Here is a 14,823-nt window from a genome sequence, read left to right on the forward strand (position 1 = left end):
ATGTATTTTTTTGCACCCCTGGTGTGTGTGTGTGTACACACACACACACACACACACACACACACACACACTAGTAGAGGTCAGATTGTGGAAGGCTTTCTATGTTACGTTAAACAGCTTGGATAGGTTTTTCCTATGACATCCTTTAGACTTACAGGGATCCTTCAGCCAGGTTTCCCTGGCACGGTCATGGTTCATCCCTGCTATCAGTGTTAAATAATAGCAGTCTTTTATTCACAGAAGAGTCACTGTTTAGATAACAGAAGTGATGAGTATTCTTTCAATGATTTTAAATAAAGTATTAACAGGACTAAATTTCTGTTTTAGATAGAACTTTCTGGTTAGCAGTATGAAAGATAAATTTGAGAGAATAGGACACTAGAAGTCAATTAAGGAATATGATACAATAGAACATTCTAGGTTGCATTGTGAAGGGAACCTTTGAGAGAATAGGACAGTAGAAGTCCATTAAGAGATGGCAAGGGACTAAAACCATTCTCTCTCTCTCTCTCTCTCTCTCTCTCTCTATATATATATATATATATATATATATATATATATATATATATATATACACACACACACACACACACACACACACACACACACACACATATATATATATATATATATATTCCCCAATAATCCTAGACTTCTCCTATTTCTTCCACATGGCTGTACATTGTGTATTTCAGTTATTTGTGCTCTAAGCTCCCCACAGGCTTTTCCTATTCTTCTGTTCATCTCTTCAGCCATTTTCCTTTCTTCTTCGTTTCTACATTTTATTTTCATTAAATCCACCCATAGTTACCTTTTCTCAGTTTCTTTGTGACTTCTGCCTGCTGGAAATTTTACTTCCTTTTTTGCTCTGGATACTAAGGATGGGTAAAAAAATGAAATTAAACCGCCTCAGTCCAAATCTCTCCTCAAGATCCTCTGACCATGTAATTTATTTTTATCAACTCTATAGAAGTATGATTTGCAAACAATAAAGCTTACACATTTTAATTGTACAATTTGAAGTTTGATAAATGAGTAAATCCATGTAACTGATACAATAAAGATATATATTTGCATATCCCAGAAATTATTCTTGTGTAATTTTGTCGTTTTTCCATATGCTGTCTTCTGTTTCAGGCAACTATAGTGATCTGATTTTGTCATTATAGATTATTTTTGCAAATTTCACAATTTTATATAAATGGAAGCATACAGTGTGTATACCTTTGTGCCTGGTTTCTTTTGTTCAAGGTAATTCTCTTAAAATATTTCATATTTGTGTTTGCATGGCTATGCTTTTGTTGTAGTTGTTACTGTATCCCATCCTATGGATATGTGACGTTTTGTTTATGGATTCACTTGTTTATGGGCATTTTGTTTGTTCCCGATTCTTGGCTCTTATGAATAAAGCTGCTACTATCACTCAGGTACAATAATTCATGTGGATATCTATTTTCTTTTGTCTTGGGTAGATACTTAGTGGGATTGCTGGGTAAAATGACAAAATGTTTTCTAAAGTGTTGTGACATTTTATACTTCCAGTATTTCAGTTGTCCTACATTGTTGCCTACCGTTGATATTGTAGGTCTTCAAATTTTAGCCATTCTGGTGGGTATGATGTGGTATCTTATTGCAGTTTTAATTTGCATTTGTCTGAAGGCCAATCTGTTGAGCAGGTTTTATGTGGATATAAGTCAATTATATCTTTTTTGAAATGTCCTCTAAGTTCTTGTTCTATTTTTATAGGGTTGTTTTTCTTATAATTGACTTGAAAGAATTTGGGCTATTTTAGAGTTTTATTTTCATATAAATTTAAGTCACCTTGTCAATTCTTACAGAAGCCTGATAGAATTATAATTGGGATAGATGGAATTGGCTTTATAGATTAATTTGGGAAAAATGACATCTTAGCAATACCATATTTCCCAGAAAATAAGACCTAGCCGGACCAGCAGCTCTAAATGCATCTTTTGGAGCAAAAATTAAGACCGGGTCTTATATTGATTTTTGCTCCAAAAAATGCATTAGAGCTGATGGTCCAGCTAGGGTCTTATTTTTGGGGAAGATAGTAGTGAGTGTTTCAGTTAATACATATGACAAAACACTCCATTATATTTAGGTCTTTTTCTTTTTTTTCCCCAACCCTTGTAGTGTTTAGTCTATAGATCTTGCTTTTTTTTTTTTTTTTTTTTTTTGCTAAATTGATTTTTAATTTATTTTCAATACTATTTAAAATAGTATTTATATTTTCTTCTCCAATTACTTATTACTACTATGTGTAGAAAACACTTTTTAATTTTGTGTTTGCCATGTGTCATGTGACCTTGCTAAATTCACCTATTAATCCTAGTAGGGTTTTATTTTGGTAGTCCTTAAAACTACATACAAACACACACACACACAGACACACACACACACAATTTTTTTCCAAAATACATGCTTTCATATATAACTTTTATTTATTTGCTTATTTTGCCTTAATGCACCTGTTAGGACCTGTAGTAACATACTGAAAAGCTATGATCGACATAAACATTCTTGCCTAATTTCCAATCATATGGGGAAAGTATTTTTTCAGCATTAAATATATCATTGGCAAGTTTTCATAGACAGTTTTATTAGACTGAGATACTTAATTACATAGGCAAAAGTTCAACAAAGGTTACATTCCGAGTTTCTAGGCAGACATGAATTTTTAGGGACAGTATTCAATTTACTATACAAGGCTGGGTTAGGGTGAGCCCTAAATTCAAAGTTAGTGACCTAGTAAAAGAAAGAAGACACAGAGACACAGAAGAAAAACCATATGAAGATGGAGGCAAAGAGTGGAGGGCAGCCACAAGGCAAGGAACACCAAAGATTAACAGCAGCCACCAGAAACCAGAGGCATGGAATGGATTGTCCTTTAGAGCATTCAGAAGGAACCAACCTTGCTGACACCTACATTTTGAACTGTAGCATTTGGAACTATGAGAAAACAAATTTCTGTTGTTTTAAGCTACCCAGCTTGTGGTAATTTGTTATGGCAGCCTTAGGACATTAATATCCTTCCAAGGTGTTAATTTTATTAATCATTTTAAAGAACTAATATTTGGTTTAGTTAGTTTTGTTTTAATGTTAATTTTCTAATTTCTGCTCTGATTTTTTTTTCAGTTTCAATTTAACTTTTTTCTGCTTTTTTAAAAGAGGGAAACTTAGGTCATTGTTTCCGTATGTTTCATTTTATTTAATATAACCATTTAAAGCTGTGAATTTCCATCTCAATACCGCATTGCACAGCTTTTAGTATGTTGATTATTTTTATTGTCATTAGTTTGAAATCTATTATAACTTGTTACTTCTTTCTTGAATCCTGGGTTGTTTAGAGGTGAGGCATTTAATTTACAAATACTTGGGGGTTTCTATATATGTTATTGATTTCTAATTCAATTTTATTTAGATCAGGTAACACATAATATTCTATTCTATACAATTTTCATGTTTTGAAATTTATTGAGACGTATGACTGGTCGTATGGTTTGTTCTGGTGAACATTCCAAGTACAATTGAAAAGTGTATAATATGCATTTGTTTTATACATACGAGTATATGTAGTGTTGAATGAACTCAATTAGGTCAATTAGATTGATAATGCTGTTGGAATTTTCTTTAATCAACAATATCACCAACTTATATTATGGACTTACCTATGTTTCCCGTCAGTTCTGTTAAATTTTGTTTCATGAATTTTAAAGTCATATATTACCTCTTCCTGATTATTTATCATGAAATAACTCTGTTAATTATTGATAATAATTCTTGTTCTAGTTTACTTTTTAAAGGTATATTAGTAGCCACAACAGTTTCTTATGTTTACCATTAACATGACATATCTTTTAAAAAATATGTTTTACTTCAAATTTATTTGTGTTTTTAATTTTAAAGTGCGTCTCTTATAGGCAGCATATAGTTGAATGTTGATTATTGATTTGGTCTGCCATCTTTGTCTTTTAATTGGAGTATCAGGCAATTTATATTTAGTATAATTTTTTATATGGTTAGGTTTAAGTATGCCCTTTGCTCTGTGTTTTGCATTAGTCCCTTTTGTTTTGTTGTGTTTGTTTCTCTGTTCCTTTCCTGCCTTTTCAGTTAAATTTGTTTCTTCTATTTTATTTCCTCTCAGGTTCTTAGCTATACATTTATACTATTATTTATTGTTTACTCTTGGAACAACAATATGCATCTTTAACTGTAGGGAGTGGACTACAGTTAGTGTAGCTGTGAGCTGACAGTGTCAGCTGTGAGCTGACAAGGGCCTTGCAGCTGCAAGGTCATTCCCATGGGAAGCCTCCCCTCAGCATCCTCCCAGAAAGAACAAGATAACACTAATCCAGCCACAGACACACAAACTTGCCAATACACAAAACAAAATGTTCTACTGATACCTGCTTGTTCTGCTAATACTTGTTTGTATAGACAACTGTTATAACACTGTATATAAACTGTGTGTGAAATAAAGACTGAGCCACTGCTCCGCCATCTGTGGACGGTGGACCTCCCAATCCCAGCTTTCCTGTCTCCTTGTCTTTTATCAATCTCCTTGTCCTTCTCCTCAGGCCAAGCCCTCATGGGTGCGGGCCACGGCAGAGGTCATTGACTAGCCAGCCATCTTTTTTGGGCCAACCTGGGAGACATAAGGTGTAAACACAAAGGTGAGGTAAAGTCCCTAAAAGGATCAGTCTCATAGACTCTTTTTTCTTATTAGGAGGGCTAGGCACGAGACTCTCTGTACTGAGTATTTGTAAGGTTTTATACCCTGCAGCTGAATTTGTGTTATCTAATTTTTCTCTGGGGTGACATGTTGAGGCGAGTCCTCTTAGGAATCACCTTGCAAACTACAAGGCCCTTGTCAGCCTACAACCCACTCTCCACACTGAACTATCAAAGTATATTTAGAATCAAATAGACTATAGAATAGCTTTAAGTATGGGTTTGCTGAGGTTATTGGGCTCTGGATGAAAATGGTCTGGCTGTATCAGTTCATAGTTTTTAATCATTGAAAACCTGTCAATAAGTATATCTTCAGTCAGGGATTAAGTCAAAATAGATAATTTAAACAGGGAGAAGGGCATTACCAAGTCCAGTATTCTTATTGACACTTTTTTTGACAATCTAAAAAAAATTAATAAGAGGCAAGGGATTAAAGTTAATGAAAATTTAATCAATTCTAAATCAAATGAAGAGGAAGATCGATACAGAAAATACTCTTTTATTTTAACTAAACAGTTGGAGTTATTTTTAAAGAACTATTTTATTCATGCTTTTCAAATTAGAAATGTACCTTTTAATAGGAATTCTGCATTTTGTTATAACAGTGTCCTTGACTTAGTTATTCTCCCAAAACAGTGCTGCTTCCATTTTATTTTGTGAATTTATTACAGAGTTGAGGTGCAATTCATCATAAATCAACAAAATTGTGTATAACTTCTTGTTACAAGTATTTATAATGTTATTCTATACAACTTCTAGGAGTTGAGTTGCACTACTTTCTAATTGTCTTAAAAACACAAACTACATTTTTAAAACTTAAAAATTAGTGTTAGAGTGGTGTGTATAGTTTTATTCTGGAATTTTAAAAAAGTTACTTTTCCACTTATTCAGTAAAAATGCATTAGTGTTCACAAAGTGCTATATGTTGGGGACACAGATCCATATAGAATCCTTGCCTGTGAGATATTCAGTTTAATGAAAGGGGTGAGAAAGAAATCAATAATTATATTATGTATTCTGTTCAATAATAGGATATGTTTGGAGAGGGCAATGGAAATACAGAGAAGAGAAATATAGCCACAGAGTTTTCTCAGAGGAAGTGAAGTTTCAGTTACTTCCTAAAGAATAAGTATGAGTTCTCCAAGCAAATTATGGACAGAAACATGTTACTGAAGATGGAGAACAACATATAAGAGAAACTTTCAAGGAGGGTAGAACAAAACAATACCTGGTTTATTTAAGAAACTGAGGATGGTGTACTCTGATTTCATGATGGAACATATTTTGGAGGAATGGTGAGAGTTGAGAACTGAAGAGGCTCAGAATCAGTAGGGGCTATGCTGAGACAACTTGGATGTCATTTGTTGATGGAGAGAAATGAATGTTGGTAAGCAGGAGAGTGATCATGTTTGATTTTGGAAATAACACTGGTAATAGTAAGAATGGCATATTAAAATAGGGGTAAAATGGAATTAGAAGATTAATTGAGAAGTTTCTGCAGTGATTAAGGATGTAAATGATGAGGGCTTAAATTAAAACAATTTCTACGGGTATGAAAAGGGAAATTATGAGCGAGATTGAGCAACTAGAAACACTATTATCAGATACTTGTCTTCTTCTGCCTATTATGGGAGGTTGACCTGCCTTTTGGTTTTCTAAAGAGGTTCTTTAAAATGAGGATTTTACAAATCTAAAAGTAAGAATAGCTGGAACTACATTATGGAGTAAACTTTGTATACGAGGTATGACAATTAAGTTCGTGAACTTACCACCGAGCACTTACATAGGCAGCACTGTACAAGCAGCTCGGTAAGGTTTCAGAACCTTGGTATATCAGTGTCTCACAGCTGTGTTCGTTTTGACATGTGGTGGTGTCTTGCTGAGTGGCATTCATTGTTGTTGTAGCATGATTTGTGTGCAGTTGCCAGAATGTCTGAGTTTGAATTAGAGCAACAAACAAACGTAATTTTTTGTTAAACTTGGCAAGAATGGAAGTGAAATCAGGGACGTGTTAGTCCAAGTTTATGGGGATAATGCCATGGAGAAAACTGTAGTGTGCAAATATATTAAATGTTTTTCTGAAGGGAGAGAGTGTGTCACTGATGAAGAGAGGTCAGGGTGGCCAGTAACGAACAGAACTGACGAAAACGTTGCAAAAATTCATCAAATTATGCATCAAAATCGTCGGCTGAGAAGCATAGCAGACCAAGTAAGCATCAATAGAGAAACAGTTAGGAAAATCTTAATTGAAAAAATATATATTTTTAGTTTTATTTATTTATTTATTTATTTATTTATTTATTTATTTATTTATTTAATTTTATTTTATTTTTTGTTCATGTCTTTTTTTAACCCATATACAATTACTTGTCTTCTGGTTTGCTGAAGCAGTGGGTCAGACAACATTTGACACAATAATGTCTGTCAAAGTGGCTGGCCGTAAAAACTTCACCACATTCATCTGAAGGGCACTCCCGACGAAGGTGACTGATTTTGCCATTCTCATCCACCTTATAGTATTTCAGGACAGCCAGCTTAACCTTCTTTCTCTTATTCTTATTCTTCTTCGGAGTGGGGTAAGACTTCTTCCTTTCTTAGCACCACCATGAAGTCTCAACACAAGATGAAGAGTGGACTCCTTTGGAATGTTGTAGTCAGACAAAGTGCATGCATCTTCCAGTTGCTTGCCAGCAAAGATCAGTTTTTGCTGATCAGGAGGAATTCTTTCCTTATCCTGGATCATGGCCTTTACATTTTGTATTGTATCCGAGGGTTCAGCCTCGATGATGATGATTATCCCGAGGGTTTCGTGAGGGTTTTCAAGAAAATCTGCATCTTGGCGGTGATTCTACTGCAGATGGTGGATCGAAAAGTCTTAACTGAAAATCTTGATATGAGAAAGGTGTGTGCAAAAATGGACCTTCCTGAAGGAGCTCTTGTACCGCAACAATGTACCAGCTCACATGGCACTGTCTGTGAGGGAGTTTTTAGCCAGTAAGTAAATAACTGTATTGGAACACCCTCCCTACTCACCTGATCTGGCTCACAATGAGTTCTTGCTTTACCTGAAGATAAAGGAAATATAGAAAGGAAGACATTTTAATGACATTCAGGACATCAAGGGTAATACAACGACAGCTCTGATGACCATTCCAGAAAAAGACTTTCAAAATTGCTTTGAAGGGTGGACTAGGTGCTGACGTCGGTACATAGCTTCCCAACGGGAGCACTTCAAAGGTGATCGTAGTGATATTCAGCAATGAGGTATGTAGCACTTTTTCTAGGATGAGTTTGCAAACTTAAGTATCAGAACTTGTATTCATAAAACTTCATATTCTCATATGGAAATCAATATATTCTTTCAAGATAATGTCACTCTTAGTCTGATTAAATGAACTTGTTAAAATTGCATTTCTTGCCAACAGTTAAGGACATGGTGACGTAAAATGGATAGAACTTAGTCTAAGAGATTTTGCTCCAAATATATCACAGCAACGTACAAGGCATATATTGGATAAATGTTATTTGCCCTCCCTTGGACTTGGTTTCCACATCTTTTAAGTGGGTATAATCTCATCTGTTTTGCCGAATTACCAGGAAAAGGACGTAAAATGTTCCATATGAAGGTTATAGCACACTAACTAGTGCAGTTACTTAATCAACTTGTGTGTGTGTGTGTGTGCACGCGCTATTAGAGTTTCTTCTGCTAATCCTTTCCTCCAAGGCTAGAATGGTGGCTCACAATAAGGAAGGTACCACTTCCTAGGAGAAACTGGGATAGCTGCAGAGGCTTTGTGGCTGTTATAAGGTTTGGAGGTCACTATTGGCTTCAGTAGTAGGGAAACAGAGATACTTGACATCCTGCAAGTGGATATTTTGCTATTGTAGTTTATTTATAATTATGATATTATTACCCAATTCTAGTCTACATACAAAGTATTTTTTTTCTTATGGCTTTAATAAACATTGAATGTTTTGGACATGAACTTTTACACATTTGTAAAAAGATACCACTCATATGGATAAAACTTTTCTAAGATTTCTCTACCATTTTGGAACATAATGTTATTAGTGACTATTCTGACTTTGGAGACATGTGTATTGGTCTGCTTTATTAGCTTTAATATTTAATTGTTTTTTAATTTTGGTATATAGGTCTGACTACTTCATTATTTTATTCTAAGGATGTTGTGCCAGGACCATTAATACATAGAAAATATATTTTTATTAGAAATTATTCCTTATATGACTTTCAGGTCATCAAATTGATTTAAATGTATCTTTGTAAGTAGATTATATTATCTATGAGTTGTACTTCAGGATTTTGAATGGATGATAATGGTAGATTTTTACTTAATTTGATATGATTGTTTGAGACCTAGGGCATTTACTTTATTCTATCTGGTCCTTAGTGGTCGACTAGGTCCAGGAACTTCTCTTAAAGTAATTATAACTGTGTGTCAATGATATGCTGATGAATACTACCTGCTCTCACCAGTTGGTTTCCATTATTTTCTTGACCTCAAGAAGGGTGACCCATCAGGCCTGTGTTCTGATTGCTGCCAAACCAGTGGTACTGACCCTAACATCTGTGAATCTGAAAAGACCTAATGAAAAAAGTCTTATAAAAGAATTACTTTTCAAGCACTCAAGCCATCTCATTACTCTATTATTGGCCATTAGCTACCTGCATTTCTGTTCTGGCTTCCTCTGAAAGTAGGAATTTAATCTGTTCAGCTTTACACAACTGCCTTGTAAGTTAAAATAACTTGCGTTAAGTCATTTCAAGTCTCCTTAATTTCCTATGAGAATAAGTATGACTTTTTCAATTTTGATGAGTAATATGAGACACAGTTTACAGCCAGTAAATTCTACAGCAATATTCCTACCTCCTTTGATTTATATTTTAGATTTTTAACAATACACTGTAGCAATCTGTGTGATATTTTCATTACTGTCTACATGCTTGGGGTTAAAGATGAAGCTTCAATAATACTAGGCAGTGCATTTGGAAGAAGAAGTAGAGTGTGGGTACTTTGGTTCTCAATTTTGTTTGTGTGTTTTCAAAAATATTATAAATGGATTTCAAAAGGTTTTGAACAATAGATTTTTCCTTCCTAACAAGAATATACATATAAATGAAAAGATGTTTGTTGCAAGATAGTTATTAGTGACAGGTAGAAAAATTGAATTATTTAGGTGATTTTGCAGCAATTTTACCAAGTCATTTTCTCTGTGTAGTATTATTTTTACATGACATTTCTATTGAGGTGCGTGTGTGCATTCACATATGCATATGTGTGTCTGTATATGTAATTTGCCTTTCCTCCAAAAAATGTATCTTCTGTTTGTGGATAATGATCACCCATTGTGCTGTGAGAAAATTGTCTCAGTTTTGCAAAGTAGTTATAAAAGTGCTTTTGATATTTTCTAGGGCTTTTCTGAGGTACGTGCATGTCTTGATTTTGGCCCCTGGATTCTAATTCTAGTCCCTCTTTCATAGGATTGTGAATTCCTAGAAGGAAAGCACCAGGTTTTAGTTCGTATTCTTAAGCCCTAACCATAATTCTCATTATCCGTATCTGTCTTTGAAGAAGTTAATCAATAGAACAGTATTAGCTAATTAGCTATTGTTATACTTGGAGCAATGGGAGGTTGTAAATAAATGGAACTCAGAGTCTATCATTTTAAAAATCTTGAGCCATGTTTGAAGAGAAAAGAAAAACAAAAACTTAGAGCAAGATATAATTATCTGGGATAGAGAGGGTATGTATTACAGATGAGTTAAGAGCTCTAGTAACCTTAACATGAAAATGGTTGGGAAAACTCCCTGGAAAAGGTGGGGAAGATTGAATTTTCTTAAATTGCTCGTTGACTGCTACTATTTTCAGTTTTTATGTGTACTTTTGCTGATAGAGGCATAATCTTGAAATGGTTTTGACTTTTTTTCTTGTATATTTTATTGCTCATTGATACATTCAGCATCATAACAGCTCTCCAGTGGCATCTTTTTATGTCAAGGGAAAAGTGCTCTAAACGGTGTGATTGTGATCGCTGATTGGCAGTAAAGCCTCTGAAATTGCTGTTTATACCATGGAGAGATATCACCTGTAAATTTGGGCCTGATGTTGATATTCATTGGATGTTCCCATCCCATGGGAACTAGAGTTCCCATCTAGTTCTATGCTGTTTCACTAGGATTCATATGATTAAGTTTCCAGTAATCTTAAAAGAGCTGGGACTGCATGTAGTGTATTAGAGGGAGTGTGGGCCTTGATGAGGATTTTACTCATACATGCACACAAAAGTCTTTTTTCCTCTACTTCTCATGGCTAAAAAGCTTAGAAGTGTGTGTGTGTGTGTGTGTGTGTGTGTGTGTGTGTGTAGTTGGTTTAAAATAAAGTGAATAATAGCTTTTCTCAGTCTAGTTAGTATTTGAAGACTTTCTTCTTAGATTTTTAGGACCCCTGTGAATTGGAGAATTAGCTCATATATTTTGCCTTACGAATTAAACCTCAGAAACTCAAACACTACCCCCCAAGTCCTTCAGTATCAATTGTGCCTTTGTGCAACAAAAGAACAAGACAAACAAATAAAGAAAGAAAAACTCATAGACACAGACAATAGTTAAGTGGTTACCAGAGAGTAAGGGGGCAGGAGGATGGCAGAAGAGGGTAAACAGGGTCAAATATATGGTGATGGAAGAACTGACTCTGGGTGGTGAACACACAATGTGATATATAGATGATGTATTACAGAATTGTGCACTTGAAACCTATGTAACTTTACTAACCATTGTCACTCCAATAAACTTTAATTAAAAATAAATAAATAATTGAAGCCATAGCAAAACTAAAAGATGAGTCAGGGAATAAGAGACTTCCAATGCATATAACCAGAATAAAAATAAATTAAAAAACAAAAAACGAAAAACAGTTGTTTCTTTGCACTTCCTTTGTGTTGTTAGGATAATTGCCCCAAATCAAAAGGTACTTTTGGGGAGTATCTTTTTGTGTAATAATAATTTTATGCTGAGAAGCAATAGGTTTCTCTCAGATCAAATGATTTATTTCAATTTCGACTATCAAAATTATGTCTAAATATCCCTTTGAGTGGCTGTTTATGTAGATTACGTTTTAAGCAAAAAAAAAGTCAGTCTTCTGGTTCACATATCAGTATTGTTGTGAAGTAACTGATGATGGGATATATGACATAGAAGAAATAAATAGGACAACACTCAAATCCTAGTGCCATTTTTTAAGTTTTATGTCTTTGAATCATTAATTGTGCTGACCCTCAGTTTCCTCATCTAAGGAAAATGGCTGATAATGATAACTCCCTAGGAACATTGCTTATGTTGAGAAGTAGTATGATGTAAGAGCCTTAGTAAGTGCTTCCAGTATTACACAAAGGAGTAAACTTATTAAGGAGTAGCTCTTAGTATCAAGTCAGTAAAGTGTTATAAATGGCTTCATGACTTTTGGACCCCCAAAGGTCAACATTATGATGACTGGGGATAATTAAAAATGATCACGTTACCACGGACTTGACCATCTTTTAAAATATATTTTAAAAAATTCACTATGTTCCAATCTTGACTTCTAAGTAAAACACTGATGTGGATTAAAAATTCTATTTGAATCATGTCAACATGGTTCATTTTATTATCATTAATGCCAATATCAGTGGTGCCCTTGGCTGCTTTATCACAGATTACAATTTTTAGTGAAAGAAGTCTTGCATCATTTGGACTTTTATTATAAAAGGGGAAAATAAGTTTGGACTCCTACTATCATTAAGCAAAGGAAAGATTCAATTCTTAACAAAAATCATGTGAATGTGATATTTTTACGGCACCAAACAGCAGGTATAAAGAACCTTACTTAAAACAGCAATCACATTTTATCCAATAAAGGCACTTAGAGACAGCAGGTATACCCATACAGGTGGTCTGGGTTTTGCACATTAACTGAAAGTTTGGGTTGCTAAGAATCCACAAGCCCAACAAAAGGAAACAGGGTCAATAGATGTGCTTCTTAGTGTTTAGATCATTCTATTGCCACTCTGTTTCTTAACAGAGCTCTTTTTAAATTTCATTTCATTGATTTATTTAAAAACATACTGTGATTTTGTTCATGGGGATTCAATGGCCTGATTTCTGAAGAGCGGCATAAGGACTGTGATTAGAAAGCAATATTTCAGGTTGGAAGGGGGCATATGTTAAATTACAGGAGAAAAAAGATGCTATTTGGCCCTAGTGAAAGCTGTCGCTTGAACTGGCAGTTGAGAGTGGGATAAACAGAATGTTTCTAACTGAAGGAAAATAAGGTGGAGCTAGCTCATTGGAATAAACATTTGGCCACCAAGGAACATGGAACTTGGCAGAGTATGCTCTTTGTCGTCTCCTTGGCCTGTTTCAGAATTTGCAAGCTATGTTTTTTTTAATCTGCCACCTTGGATCAGATAAAGTTTTTCACAAAATGTCTTGAGCACTATCCGTGTCTTATAGAACAATACCATGAGCAGCAAAGGGAGAGAGTATGAGCAAAACCATATGGATGCAGCAGTATTGGGTGATCAATTGGCTGCAGAAGGCTGAGAAAGGAACTATTCAGGATGTGATCAGTTCCAGACACTGTTCTTGGTTCATTGATTCAGCTCCTCTCAGCTTCCACATGGCTTGCAAGCAGCACAGACCAGTCATTCCGAATGTTCTGTCCTGCATGCAGGCTGATACTGCTATCACAGCAAGAACTGATTTCTTAAGAACATCTGCCTCTGCAGAGTCTTCAGCCACCAGCCTACGGCGAGCAGGCCATTCCAATGTCATGCTTCTCGATTTTCAGGTTTGTGGAATGACCCAGAAGTTAAAACATGAGGTCCTGCTAGTAGTGAATTTGAATTTGCACATTAATGTCTAACAGTATTAGGATCTCCCAAACAGAACCTAAAAACTACACTGTTACCAACATCTGTGTGTGTGATCTCATTTTCCTGCCTCTGAATCTGTTTCTCATTCCTGTGTGCTAATGCACTTTTATTGTGAACTATAACTCACATCAGAAACTCAAACAAAATGCATAGCTCAATTAATTATCCCAAAATAACCCCAGGATAACAGTCACCCAAGTCAAGAAACAGTATGCTTTAATACTCCAGCAGACTCTATTGTACCCCTCTGCAAGCTCTTCTTTTACTCTCTCTTCCCAATGTAACCATTACCTATCATTAATTGTGACTCCTTTCTTTTATTTATCATTTAACCACCTAAAACCACATTTCTAGACACTAAAATTTGATTTTCCTTTTTTTGAATTTCATTTAAATGGAACCATATCATATTTGTGGTGTTTTTGGCTTCTCTGAGCCAAAATTTTGTTTGCGAAATGCTTGTTTCACTAAATGCATTTCATTTTTATTGAGATTATTTTATTACATGACTCTCACAATTCAGTTTTCTATTTTATGTTAATAGACATATAAATGGTTTAGTATTTCCAGTTTGTTGGGATCTTGTATTAGTTGGTCTGTTTCTCTGGAGAACTCTTAATAGGTGTGTGTGTGTGTGTGTGTGTGTGTACATACATTCATGTATATGTATACTGGAGGTGCCAAAAATGTATACACATGACTTGTATTCATCTTTTGGTATCAATATAAACTGAGTATTACAATTTTAATAGTTTTTCCTTTCTTAAAATGTGTATACATTTTTTTTTGACGCCTTCTGTGTATAGATTTTAAGGGATTAGCCCGTGTGATTGTGGCAGCTCATAAATCCCAAATCTGCAGACCAGCAAGCTGGAGACCCAAAGAAGAGTTAATATTTCAGTCTTGAGTTTGAATGTGATCTAGGGGCAGAATTATTTCCTTCTTGGGAATCTCAGTCTTTTCTCTTAAGACCCTCAACTGATTATATGAGGGCCACCCACTTTATGGAGGGTAATAACCTTTACTCAAAGTATATTGACTTAAGTGTTAATAATATCTAAATACTTTTACACCAACATCCAGACTGGTGTTTGACCAAAGATTGTGTACCTGGCCTAGTCAAGGTGGCACACAAAATTAACC

General features: G+C 34.8%; 1 pseudogene across 1 annotated transcript; it reads right to left on the reverse strand.

The window, feature by feature from the left end:
* Positions 1–7,112: 7,112 nt before the first annotated feature.
* On the reverse strand, positions 7,113–7,584 carry LOC308497734 (ubiquitin-ribosomal protein eS31 fusion protein-like; annotated as a pseudogene). The gene has a single exon. The product of its transcript is annotated as a ubiquitin-ribosomal protein eS31 fusion protein-like (transcript).
* Between the last annotated feature and the right edge of the window lie 7,239 nt (positions 7,585–14,823).

The sequence above is a fragment of the Rhinolophus hipposideros genome, assembly GCF_964194185.1.
Source record: "Rhinolophus hipposideros genome assembly, chromosome: 5".
Classification (NCBI taxonomy): Eukaryota; Metazoa; Chordata; class Mammalia; order Chiroptera; family Rhinolophidae; genus Rhinolophus; species Rhinolophus hipposideros.